Source organism: Tiliqua scincoides, chromosome 1 (assembly GCF_035046505.1).
Source record: "Tiliqua scincoides isolate rTilSci1 chromosome 1, rTilSci1.hap2, whole genome shotgun sequence".
In the NCBI taxonomy this organism is placed as follows: domain Eukaryota; kingdom Metazoa; phylum Chordata; class Lepidosauria; order Squamata; family Scincidae; genus Tiliqua; species Tiliqua scincoides.
Genome location: NC_089821.1, coordinates 26,403,972 through 26,417,043, shown reverse-complemented (window position 1 = coordinate 26,417,043; position 13,072 = coordinate 26,403,972). Strand labels below are relative to the sequence as shown.

Genomic DNA, 13,072 nt, shown 5'->3' with positions numbered 1-13,072 from the left:
TAAACTGCTCTGAGCTCTTTGGAGAATCAGTGGGTACCAATACATTCATAATGGCCTGGTGAAAGCAGTCTTATAATCATTCGTCACCTAGAGGGAAAACTTCCCAATACTTTCAGTATTATACCTATAAAGTATAATATTTCAGTATAAAGCCTATACTTTCAGTACACTTCTTACCACCTTAACAAGTAAGAATCAACAATGAATGGTGAGGATCTGTGTTGATATTAATCTTCATTGCTCAGTTTGAGTAAAAGTGCAATCTGAAACCTTTCTAATGCAACAAACTGAGTGAAAGTATTGATATGTTAGTCTCCAAACAAAGAAACAACAAAGGGATTTGTGGAGTAATCTGTGATTCTCAGTTTTGACTTCAGTCCAGCATTCTGGTTTATGAATGATTCAGGCCCTGATTCTCATTAATGGAAAAATTATTCTGGCATTTCCAGGAATACATTAGTAACTGAAGTTATATGGTAATGTGATATTGCTAGTCAACATATAGTGTCTTCCACATAGACACATAGCAGATGCTTGGCCTCTGACAACTAAATCAAAGCCAAGAACATTGGTTAGCCTGGCAAGAGCCTCACTTTTTATATTCTGAATTAATTTGAACTTGGAGACATGAGCAGTTATTAATAATAATTTTATAGATATAGAAATTAGCATCTTAGAAACACTCGCAGCATTTTGCAAAGCTGGATAAAGAGAATGTGCATGACATTTGTGCTTCCCACATCTTGTTTGGCAATACTTGATAAGTTGCAAAAGTGCTTTTTGTGATTCCAGCTCACAACCTCATGAGTGACTCCAAGGAATGTTCAGCATGTTAAGAGCAGAACTCATCAGTTATTGGTTAGTGTGGAATGCTTATGTTGTCAAGCCAGCGAAATGTAGGATAACTTACTATTGATTTGTTCTGGTAATGTTAATACTAATAGCCTTGAGGGAACGATAGAGGCTTGGTAATGTCTCACGTTTTTCTCTGGTTTGGGGTTAAAAGAAGCTCTTCCAGTTTTTCCACAGCTCTTCTTTATGGAAATCATTTGGAATAATATATTAATGCAAAGATGTTCACCCCTCATGCTCATATAAACACAAGAAGAGCTTTGGCTTGATCAGTTCAAGATTCTATCCTGTACAACTCTTGTCCTGCTCCCCAAAGTCCAGAACAAGCATACATCTTTGTTTAATTGGGTAACCGGAAAAAAGCCCACCAAAAAAAAAGGAGGCAGCAAAAAAGCAAAGTTCAGAGTACCAGCATTACAGGGAAAAAATGAAACTTACATCCCAATCCTAACTCCCTGTATCTTGCAGGGGAGTTTTGGCTGCTGGAGATCTCTTCAGGGTAGGGGGCATTTGTCCCTTTGCACCAAGGTAAGCCCAAGCAGCCACAATGGGTCAACATGACATCAGTCTGTGCAGGCGGATCAGAACCCCCCCTCAGAAAGGGGGTTAGGACAGGGCTGTCACTCGTTTAATACAGAGGGCCGAATAGCAGTCATGATGCCTTCTGGGGGTCGGAAGTGATGTTATCAGGCAAGAAGTGAAGTCATGAAACTGGTCATAACCAAAAATATGCACCACTTTTTCTCACTTAGGAATTCATTAGTGCAAATGACAGAAGAGAAAATACACAAATATTAATAATCTTTCAAGATATGAGAGCCCAATTTTCATGTGGGCTGCCCTTTCAGCAGTAACACTTCAGCACTGCTCAACAGCTGAGAGCCTGAGGGCCAGATAAAAAGCTTCTGCGAGCCACATCTGGCCCCAGGCCTTATGTTTGACACCCCCGGGTTAGGATATGGCATGCGACAGTGCCGCTGATCCCATCCCCTCCCAGGCCTGCTCCGCACACTTCCACTCCATGCAGGACTTACCTGGCCCAGCAGGTCACTCTGTTGGCCTGTGCAAGAAGGTTCCAACTTTCCTGCAGGTGCACCAGCTAGTTACACTGTTGCAAAGCACTTCATGGTGTGTCTAAGACAGCACGTGGCAGCAGAACACATTCTGCTGGCACGTCACTTAGTCAGGATCAGGCCACTCAGTTGCAGTCCTATCTACATGTACCTGGGAATAAGCCCCATTGACTATAATGGCACTTACTTCTGGGTAGACATGCATAGGATTAGGCTCCTAGGAATTTTTTTAGTGGGACATTTCAGTGGGCTACAGTGTAGCTCCTTTAGGCAGGTGGGTTAATGGTTGATGACCCACTTGTACAGCCTGTTTGCTTTGAAGTTAGTTGTTCTCTTCTTCAGGTCCTCTCTCTATGACTTGCAATGTATCAGGGAATGAATTAAAATATTGGAATAAATAGTTTGTGCATTATATGCTTGCAATTTGGGGAGATTGCTGCTTGTTTTCTATAGTCACCTGTTAGTCTACAAAGAAAAAACTGAATCAGTGGTAGGGCTTGGAACAACAGAACCATGTGAAATACAATCCCAAATGAAAAGCTCTTTGTTGAAGAAAAGGAAGAAATGGAAGAGTGTTGTTGTATCACTGCAAATCTTTCCAGTCTGTTGAGGCTTTAGGAAACATGCCCTCACCCAATAATGTGCCAGCCTCTGCCAGTTTCCAATGTTCTAGCTCAGCACTCCCTTCCCCTCTTCATTTCCTCTTCCTCTCTGTTCTCCTCTTTCCAATCCAGAGAGTGGAACGAGAAGGAGCAGTGAAGTTAAGCAGGTGGACAGATATGGATGTTCCTGAGATGACTGTTTAAGTTGGCCTCATGAATGGGCCAACTTTGGTGCAGGCCTTTCTACAAACTTCTCTCTCTCTCTCTCTCTCTCTCTCTCTGACTTATAAATAAAAAAAAATATTTCTTTTCTAGTAGCAGCAGCAAGATTAGAACCACTTGAAGTTAAATGTTCTGAGCTAAAATCATTCCTACAACAGGTGCACTGGAGAGGACTTTAGAAACAAGTGGATTTTACTTAGATACATGTGTAAAGTTGGCAGGTGGGAAGGTAAATATTTTAAGATATCCATGTGCTCCCAAGGACATTGAAAAGAAAGCTGTTCTGGGCAGTTAAACGCAATCAGGCAGTGCAAAAAGTTCTCTTGGCTTCTGCATTACAAGATGAAGTTGTTGTTCCGGCAAATAGACCCTCTGTTGCAGTAGCATTAGCATTTTAATACAGCTAAAGAGAAGTTGGATTGACTATAATTTAGTATCCAGATCCCTGGCCTTATGTAGTTTGGTTGCCAGTGCCCTGTGGGGACTGATTGTAGTTATGACTTTGGAATCTAATTGGATTTACATGCAATAATGTAGTCTTGTCACAGCAATGACTTTTCTCTGTAAGCACTTTAAAGTTCCTGCTCCATTAGCTATTTATGCACAAGCTACAGCTAACAAGATAGCATATAAGAAGGGCTCTTTCAGAGTGCCACCTTTTTCTGAAAACATCTACAATCACCCTGCATTTAAACCTCCTTTATAACAAAACAAAAACATTACAGACACAAAAACACAAGACTGCTGAGGAACAAAAAGTATTCCATCTGGCTTCAAAAACAAACAAAAAACTAGAAGCTTATTGCTTCAAATATTGAAAATCGGGTTTCAATCCTCAAATTTACTTTTAAATTGTAAAATATTTGTAATTGATGTATGTGGCAAGGGACTATTCAGGCAAGGGACTGCGAGATTGGGTACCTGTCAGAAATAAAAAAGGCTATTTGGAAACTGACATCACCCTTATTTCTACTGTACCTCTTTCACTGTCAGTAGCATAGTTGGAGGGGGGGAAAGCACAAAGTTTTGCAGGGTGCCTCACTGTGACGTGCAAGCAACCCCTCTCCCTCCCCAAAACGGATACCTCTTTTGCTCTGGCAGCCTGGAAAGGCTCTAAAGGGGAAGGGGAGGGGCCACTGGCAAGCCGCAGTGAGGCACCCTGCAAAACTTAATTCTTTGCACCCTCTCCAGTTACGCTACTGTTTACAGTCTCATCCCTGCAAGAGATTAAACACAGTTGGCCTAGACCTACCAAAGTATTTCCATTTATAATTGCCCAGGTATCCTCCCACACGCAGCACTCAATGGGATTTAGTAGAAACTAGGGCCATGTTTATTGATTACAATGTCAGTCAATAAATGCAGTGCATCCTGTCTAGGACACTCCATCCCTCCAAGTGCAGGCATGTACCTGGAAGAGACAGCTATTTGGCCAAAGCCCCCCTTTGGGCAAAACCACCTTGGCTCCAAACCTAGGGTTGGCTTGAGGCACTCCCAGGTTTATCAGCACCAACTTCTGTGACGAGATCAAGGAAGCTAAACTGGTCCCCCCATCCCAAGCCAGTCAGAGTTCAGATTCAAGCCTGAAAGTTTACCAGCCCGCATTCCCAAGCCAGAGAGACTCTAGAAGCCACTTCTGGTTTTCCCTCGCCTCTTGCTTGCCTAAGGGTAGACACCAGATTCCTACTCCTTTTCACTATCCAGCACTACCTGCCAGTCATGATCCACCTGGCTACCCATGAACACAGTCTGGGGTAGGTAAAAAAAGCCCCACTTCCATGCCAGTCTGAATTGAAGCAAAAAATTCCTTCCCTGCCCCTGAAAGGCAACCAGTGAGTCTTGAACTTTGTCAAAGGGTGAGTGGGTCAGGTCTGGAACAGAATGATACAAGGAAGTCACTGCTCCTCATGGCAGCATCCCTGGGTCACTTGCACCTGAGCATTTTGTTGCCTTCCGTGGGCCTCTCCATGTGTTCTAGTCACATGTGGGGGTGGAACTGGACAAGGAGTGCATGCCAGGGCCTCTGAAAGGAATTTTATCAGAGGGTACTGTCATGAATATGTCTTTGGTCTTTGTCTTTTGGCGTGGGTGCACATCCTGCCCCAAGCCAGGACCATGTGGCCTCATAGGTAACTGAGGATCTACAAAAGAAGCTGACCCAGGTGAGCGTTAGGAAATAATAGAGATAGCCAGTTAGCTTTATTGTTTTATGCTGACATGTTTCCTAGAAGTTTTTATGCCTCTAGCATTTGCTGCCTTTTGTAACTTTTTGTAACCCTATGTACTTAATAAAGTAAAAATCTTTTTACCATGTTGGTTCATTGGCTGTTGGGGACAAAGGTTCAGAATCCTGCCTAGCCATTCAGCAAGCTACCAAAAATCCTCATTGTGGACTAGAAACTTGAGGACTGAGACTTTAAGTAAAGAAAGTACTCAGTGCCTACAAGGGATATAGTTAAGCCTAGAGGGTCTCGGTTTCCCTGGACTGAGGCACTGGCTCTTACAGGGTGGTGGCAGTACTACCGAACAGGGATCTTTGAGGGCTCTAGGGTTCAGAACCAACAACTCTGAGCACCCAAAACCCTGGGAGTGAGACCAAGTGTACGACAGGTACAAAGTTTCTTTTGGGTCCCTTCTCAAAGGGGAGGAGAAAAACAGGGGAGGGGGCCAATGGGGCAGGTGGGATGGGGGCAAGGAGGGGTGAAACAAGTCAGTGGGAGGGTGGCAACAGCTGGATATGTTTCCAGAGCCTTGATCTACCTGGCCTCCCAGTCAGCCTGGTCTCCAGCTGAGATCCCAGGAAATTTCTGGGTATCAAAAACTTACTTCTGCAGTAGCTGAAGTCCCCCAGCAGTGTCCATGAGCTCCTATACACTCTTTCATGGTAAGCAGAGCAACAAGCCAAAGAACAATTGCAGCAGTCTCTACCACACATGGCCCGTAATAGTACCCCCATGATTTGCAGGAGGCCACGTCAGAGATGGTTTGGTCATGCAGCAAGTTCAGTTTCCCCTTGTGCACTGGGAATTTCAATCATAAAAGTATATTTTTCATAATGGGTTATCATTTTGCTCACAACTGCAGTGTGTGGTTTTGGACACCCCCCCTTTTGGAGAAAGCTATCAAGAAGCAGTTAGGAACAGGGCATCTCAGGGACCTCCTCCCAATCTGCCAAAGGATCCCCTACAGTGAGATCAGCAGTTGACTTGGACTTGCACAATTCACTGATGTCAGCTGGGTTGGGTTCCCTGGCATGCAGTGGGATCCGTTGCTTCCAGTGTTTTGGAAATATGTGCATGGGCACCATTTACCACATGTCCTTTTGCTGCATGTTAGCAAGATTAACAATGTCAATGTCAGTAGGGATTTTGCCATTAGTCAGGTTTGAATTCTTGGCTTGGTCATTCTTTTGTCTCGACCTTCTCCAGAGAATCTCATACCGCTAGCAGCCTTCTGCAGACTGGCCATCAACTGGTGTCAGCTGGTCAGGGGTGGACCAAAGGTGGAATATGAAATTGTAGGCAAGCAGTTATTACAGAAATATTAGGATGTTATAACTTTTCTTGCTTAAAAAGGAATATGAAGTTGGGAGAACAATTCTCAATTTAACAGAATAATAGGAAGGGGTTATGTTAATGCTTTAACAGCCCATTCCTAACCTGTGCTATATCCAACACAGGTGGCTGTAGTGCAACTTGAAGCAAGGGCATATTTTTCCTCTTACCCCGAGCACTGCCCCAGCCACTGAAATGAGGATACTCGGATCTGCGCCAGCTAAATAGCTGGCGTAGATTCGAGCAGGCCAGTTATGCCTGGCTGCTTGGGAGGGGGGTTAGGGTCTGGCCTAAGTACCAGAGGCTGGTCTTACCACCCTACCACTACTTTGAAATATCCCCAAAATGCCTTCTCCCCACTGTCTCCAAACCACTGCACCAGCGGCCCACCGGCAGTGCAAACTCCCTCCACCAGGTCTTGATCATGCGCGGATCTCCAGCATGCAGCCAGCCTCCCTGACTCGAACTAAGGCGCACATGCCTTACAGCATGTTTGCAACACTTCTCAGCCAGCACAAGGGACTTGCACCTGCCAATTGAGCAGGATTACACTCTAAGTATATTAAATACAAATGCACTGAAGTCAATGGAGACACACATTTGCAAAACGTATACAACTAAGGCCCAAATCCTAACCAACTTTCCAACACTGGCATAGTGGTGCCAATGAAATGTGTGCTGTATCCTGCAGTTGGGTGGCGCTCATGAAGATCTCCTCAAAGTAAGGCAATGCTCGTTCCCTTACCTCGGAGCTGCATTACCCTTACCTTGATGCTGGAAAGTGGGTTAGGAATACGCCCTCAGTTTCAATGGAGCAGGAAGTGTGTATTTCTGTGTAATCAGGGTCTGTTAAATTGAGGGTTCACTGTATCTTAGTGTTTGGTGCTGAAACCCAATCTGGACAATGACTAAGCAAAGCCCAGTTCATAGACTTTCGGAAATGACAAATTTTACTTTTCAAAAAACAAGAGAAAGTAAGGTACTTCATCTGCATTTAAAAGAATACTGCAAAATTGCATGAATTTTTCAAGCAAACAATTTTTTAAGCAAACAAATAAATTTGAGGCAAACAAGGGACTCAACTTTTGTTGCCTAACTCTGCACAAAATCAATTTTAACACTCTTAAGCTGTATAAGGTTTCATTTCTGAGTGAATTCTTTGGTGATTAATAAGATTACCAGGCCAACTGAAGCTCTTGCCACACTCTAGTCCCTTATAGGGTTTCTCCCCCTTTGTGGGTTCTCGCATGGAGCTTAAGATCACTACTCTGCCTGAAGCTCTTTCCACACTCCTGACACTTATAGGGTTTCTCCCCTGTGTGGGTTCTCTCATGGAGCTTAAGAGCAGCACTTCGACTGAAGCTCTTTCCACACTCCTGACACTTATAGGGTTTCTCCCCTGTGTGGGTTCTCTCATGGAGTTTAAGATTACCACTCCAACCGAAGCTCTTACTACACTCCTGACACTTAAAGGGTTTCTCCCCTGTGTGGATTCTCTCATGGAGCTTAAGATCACCACTCCAACCAAAGCTCTTTCCACACTCCTGACACTTATAGGGTTTCTGCCCTGTGTGGGTTTGCTCATGGAGCTTAAGATTACCACTCCAACGGAAGCTCTTTCTACACTCCTGACACTTATAGGGTTTCTCCCCTGTGTGGATTCTCTCATGGAGCTTAAGATCACCACTCCAACCAAAGCTTTTTCCACACTCCTGACACTTATAGGGTTTCTGCCCTGTGTGGGTTTGCTCATGGAGCTTAAGATTACCACTCCAACGGAAGCTCTTTCTACACTCCTGACACTTATAGGGTTTCTCCCATGTGGGTTCTCTCATGGAGCTTAAGATCACCACTCCAACCAAAGCTTTTTCCACACTCCTGACACTTATAGTGTCTCTCTACTCTGTGGGCTCTTTGCTGTGAAGAATTAGTCTGCTTCCTCTTTCTTCCATTCCTGTTCCAAACAGATACTGTTGTAATAAGAAAATAAATGCAGTTAGAGACCAAAGGAAGAAACTGCAGGCAGGTGTTGTAAACAAACTTTTACCATGATAATAATGGTTCAAAAGCAAAGAAAGGGAATCAAATCAAAAAGCAATTCAATTCTTTTAGCCGTTCACATAGCTCGGCCCTAAATGTAAGTGGTTGCTATCTACAGAGGAGAAGAGAGATGAGGAAATCCTTAAAAAGGAGATCAAAGGAGTATATTGTCACAACCATGAAAGCTGAATAGAAGGGGGAGAGAAGGATGAAGGAAGCTTTCCCCAGAGGGAGCTGGGTCAAAAAACCCTGATTAGAAGGCAGGAAATGGGGCAGGAAAAGAGTTGAGCAGCTTAATGGGACAGCAGTGGATCATAAGAACAGCCCCACTGGATCAGGCCATAGGCCCATCTAGTCCAGCTTCCTGTATCTCACAGCGGCCCACCAAATGCCCCAGGGAGCACACCAGATAACAAGAGACCTGCATCCTGGTGTCCTCCCTTGCATCTGGCATTCTGACATAGCCCATTTCTAAAATCAGGAGGTTGCACATACACATCATAGCTTGTAACTCATAATGGATTTTTCCTCCAGAAATTGTCCAATCCCCTTTTAAAGGCATCCAGGCCAGATGCCGTCACCACATCCTGCGGCAAGGAGTTCCACGGGCTGACCGCATGCTGAGTAAAGAAATATTTTCTTTTGTCTGTCCTAACCCTCCCAACACTCAATTTTAGTGGATGTCCCCTGGTTCTGGTGTTATGTGAGAGTGTAAAGAGCATCTCTCTAGCCACTTTATCCTTCCCATGCATAATTTTGTATGTCTCAATCATGTCCCCCCTCAAGCGTCTCTTTTCTAGGCGGAAGAGGCCCAAACACCATAGCCTTTCCTCATAAGGAAGGTGCCCCAGCCCAGTAATCATCTTAGTTGCTCTCTTTCGCACCTTTTCCATTTCCACTATGTCCTTTTTGAGATGTGGCGACCAGAACTGGACACAATACTCCAGGTGTGGCCTTACCATCGATTTGTACAACGGCATTATAATATTAGCTGTTTTGTTCTCAGTTACAGCAGAAACAAGGCAGACAGATGAGCAAAGGAGAAAAGAACAGAAAACACAAGTGTCTGTTAACTCAGATTTACAGGTCCAGCCTATTTATACACAGATTTTTTATATACGGATTTGACTCAACAGGAATGGCCCCTGCAAATGAGAAGGAATGTGCTGATCCCTGGAGAAGGGAAAAAATGTATCCCTTTAAAATCAGTTTTAAGAATTGAACAGTCCTTTAACAATAGCCTCCTTAATGAGACAGAGGGAGGGCAGTTGGCTGACAATCCATCAATCCTTCCCTCTCCAGGCGACCCCTCCCTTCCCCCTGAGCACGTGAAAGAAAGGTGATCACTTTGCATTGGTGAAGGGAGGAGCTGAGTGAAGCGCTTGGAAGAGGACTGAATGATGGATTGTCTTCTTAATGACTCTTATCTTATGTCACAAAGGTCAGCAAGGCTGTTTTTAAATCACCAGAGCAAAGAAACTTTGTTTTTTAAATTGATTTGCTATAGTGCGTTTTTTGCCATCCACGTAAGTGCTTGGAACGGAACCCATGTGAATAATGAGGCTCAACCTGTATATATCTTCTTTTCTCATAGGATACTGTTAAATTGCATGTTCTGGAGACATATGCACTTTTGAAGACAAAAAGGATGCTTATGCAATGCCAGATCATGGGAATTCACTAATAATAGCTGGTGCATTTTCTACCAATCTGTTAGCACACATGCTTTGGAGACATATTCACAGCAGGGCATTTATAGAAACGTGTGTCTTGCAGTCTTTGGTTGTGATGCACACACCAATAAAGTACCACCATAAGAATAAAAGGACATCACTTGGGGGCCCTCCAGTTCCAAGTAACTAATTTACTGAGACTAGTACAATGGTTAGAGCTATAGGCACTTAGTCCTCCATTGTATCTGGTCACTCTGTGAATACTGGATATGGAGTTCATTCTGCGCTGGGGTAACTATCAGACACATTCTGGATGCCCAATTTAGGGGTAATCGAAATTCACTGTAATTGGCACCTTGCTGTTTTTGGCAGATGGATGTATAGCTTCAAAAGGACATGAGTGTCAATGCTCAGAACATAGAACCTGCTTTCACAGGGACACCCAACTCTCAGGCCAGGACCTCCAGCTAATTGATGGCACAGTGTTCCTAAGTCGGGGCTACTCTCTTCAAGAAGAGACCTAGATCTGGGTTGGGCAGAAGGAGAGGATGTGGAGCCATCAGACATACCAAGAGCCATGCCCAGGTCAAGCAGCCTAGCCACCATCTCCCCTCGACAATAACTATTGGAGCAGAGGTTCTGACTCAGGGAATCTATCAATTAAGGGCCAAAGGATCCTCCTTACCTACAAAGATCACATTTTCATAATTGTCTATCGTGACTGCTTCATAGAGTCGCCTTTGGTATGGATTCAGCAGAACCCACTCTTCACTGCTGAAATAAAGAGCTATGTCTGTGAATGAAATTGGATTCTGAAAGAAAAAAGAAAAATGTCCTATTAGCAAGTCAGCCTAGACCTTGACTGCAATCCAAAGGGAGAAGTGCATTCCAGTTTCCATGAAATGACAAAACTTTTCAAAATTTGAAACCATTCTCACACATTCCCTCTCAACTTTGCATGCCCACCTTTTGGACTTCCAGTTCCAGTAAAGATTCCCATGTTTCCTGAAGGGAGGCTCAGAGAAGCCTTCCCTTCCAGTCCTCAAATTGACACTACAATCCTATGAATGGAAGCCCAGAAATGAGCCCTACTGCTTCCAGCAGGGTGTATTCCCAGGAAAGCATACCCAGGACTGAGAACTTTGTGCATTGTGTACCTACTTTCATGCATTCTGAATCCCATCACCTTTCCCACTTTCAAAAACATTACATCACAGGGGCTGGTTGCGGCAGATGTTTGTCCAGGTGCGTATCTGCCCATTCCAGACTCTGCACTGTTACCAGCAGTGTTTTTTTTAAAAAACAAATTTAACATGCACCCACAAGAGGGAAAGTTATGGTGTGCAAGGATCCCATGTTAAATAGCAAGCCTATATATTTCTGCAAGAATTAAGGCGTACCGGAGTTTACTGAAAGTACTTAAGAACCAAAACAGGGTTTTCTGACATACTCTGAAACTATACAGGGGGACTCAGACTACCAAAATGCACTCACAATGGAGCCCTAAGGAAAGCTCCTAGAAGGAGGAGAAAAGGAGAGTGGAGAGAAACTCCTTTGAAGGAGAAGTGCAGAGATGGAGAAAATGCAGGGGTAGAAGGGATGAAGGTAGATAGTCCAAACTGAGGTGAAAAGGCGACAGCTGGGAATGCTACAGGAGGAGAAGCCCAAGCTTTTTCCTGCAAATCTCCCTTACCTGGCCTGGATGAGCTGCAGCCATTTCTGTTGCTCCACAAATTTTGGTTTGCTTTGGTTCCGTTTTTCTACTGTCTGTCAGGAAGAGAAAGGAAAACTGAGTTGTATTTTTTTTAACCCTATATACCTGCTTCATGTACATGCTTGAATTCCTTTTGACCTTTGAAAGTGATGGCTGCAGGTTAGGGAGATTCAGGGAGCAACATCATGGCCATTCGCCCTGATGGCTAGATGCCAACTATCTTCAAATGTAGAGGCAATCTTAGCTGGGAGTAGTGTTGGGAGAGGAGCTTTGTCTCTTTTCACTAGCCCTGATGACCCTCCCCCCCAATAATTCTAGCAATCACCCCAGTACCTGGCTCATTACAAAACGGTTTACGCCATTTCTGCCCAACATTGCATATATGCAACAGGGATCAAACGTACACCTGTGGGCTGGGCAGAAATGGGTTAATAGGGAATGCAAGGCTGGGGGGGGGGGCTGGAAATAATTGGGGAGCATAGGAACAGGACTCCCAATGAAGGCTGCACAAGGTCCTTAACCAGGTGCCTGTTGCTGCCTAAGCCTCACTTCACAGGTGCAGAAGGAGAGTCCAGTAGACCTGTCTTTTCTAGGCCTCCCTAGCACAGTCTGTGCAACCACAGTTACATTTCTTTCTGTCTCTGCAATCCAGCCACTTATGGTCCTTGCTGGGCCTTCACTTGCTCCTAGGCAAAGGCCTTTAGTCCTCTCTCACTGGACTCAAGCCTTCTGATTCCCTCCTTTTCCCAACCCTCTAGCAAGGCCTCCTCCCCATTTCAGGGTCAGAGTCCCAGATCACTGTAGGGCCTGTTGGGAAATGTAGTCCCCCTAGGCCCTATCCCCTGGGGGCTGGGGATAAGAATAGGACCTCAGTTTGGCTGTACTTGTCGTAAGAGGCGACTAAACAGCCACCAGGTAGATGGGACTCGTCAGCCTGGGAAGGCAGCTCATCTGAGAGAAGGAAAACTCTGATCCCAAACCTCCACTGCCTTGTGGCTACATCCAGTTATGGAAAAGGCTTCAGGAGTCAACCTCGAGGCAAAATCCGGAGCCGGAGTCCCTGAGGCAGTTCATGGCTGAACACAGTCACGTTCTGGCAACTCCTGCGACGCCGCTGGAACCAACCGTATTGGCCTCTGCCTTTCCACTGGACCATTTCAGCGACGTGGAGAGGGGGGATTTGCTGCATGGGTGACAGCCTATCCTCCATACCTACTTTACCCAGGCTTCGCGCACTGGAGAGGACACTCTGTTCCAGAACCACCATTCAGAGCGTGACACCATAGTCGTCCGAGACTGAAGGATGCCATCAAGGAGGGCCAGCAAACCCCCCCCTTACACA

The 13,072-nt window shown here is 44.9% G+C and overlaps 1 protein-coding gene and 1 pseudogene across 2 annotated transcripts in view; one reads left to right on the top strand and one right to left on the bottom strand.

Moving 5' to 3' along the window:
- Positions 1 to 13,072, top strand: part of TSPAN18 (tetraspanin 18) — a 218,573-nt gene that overhangs the window by 152,104 nt on the left and 53,397 nt on the right. The window lies entirely within an intron of this gene.
- On the bottom strand, positions 7,427 to 11,733 carry LOC136656370 (zinc finger protein 726-like; annotated as a pseudogene).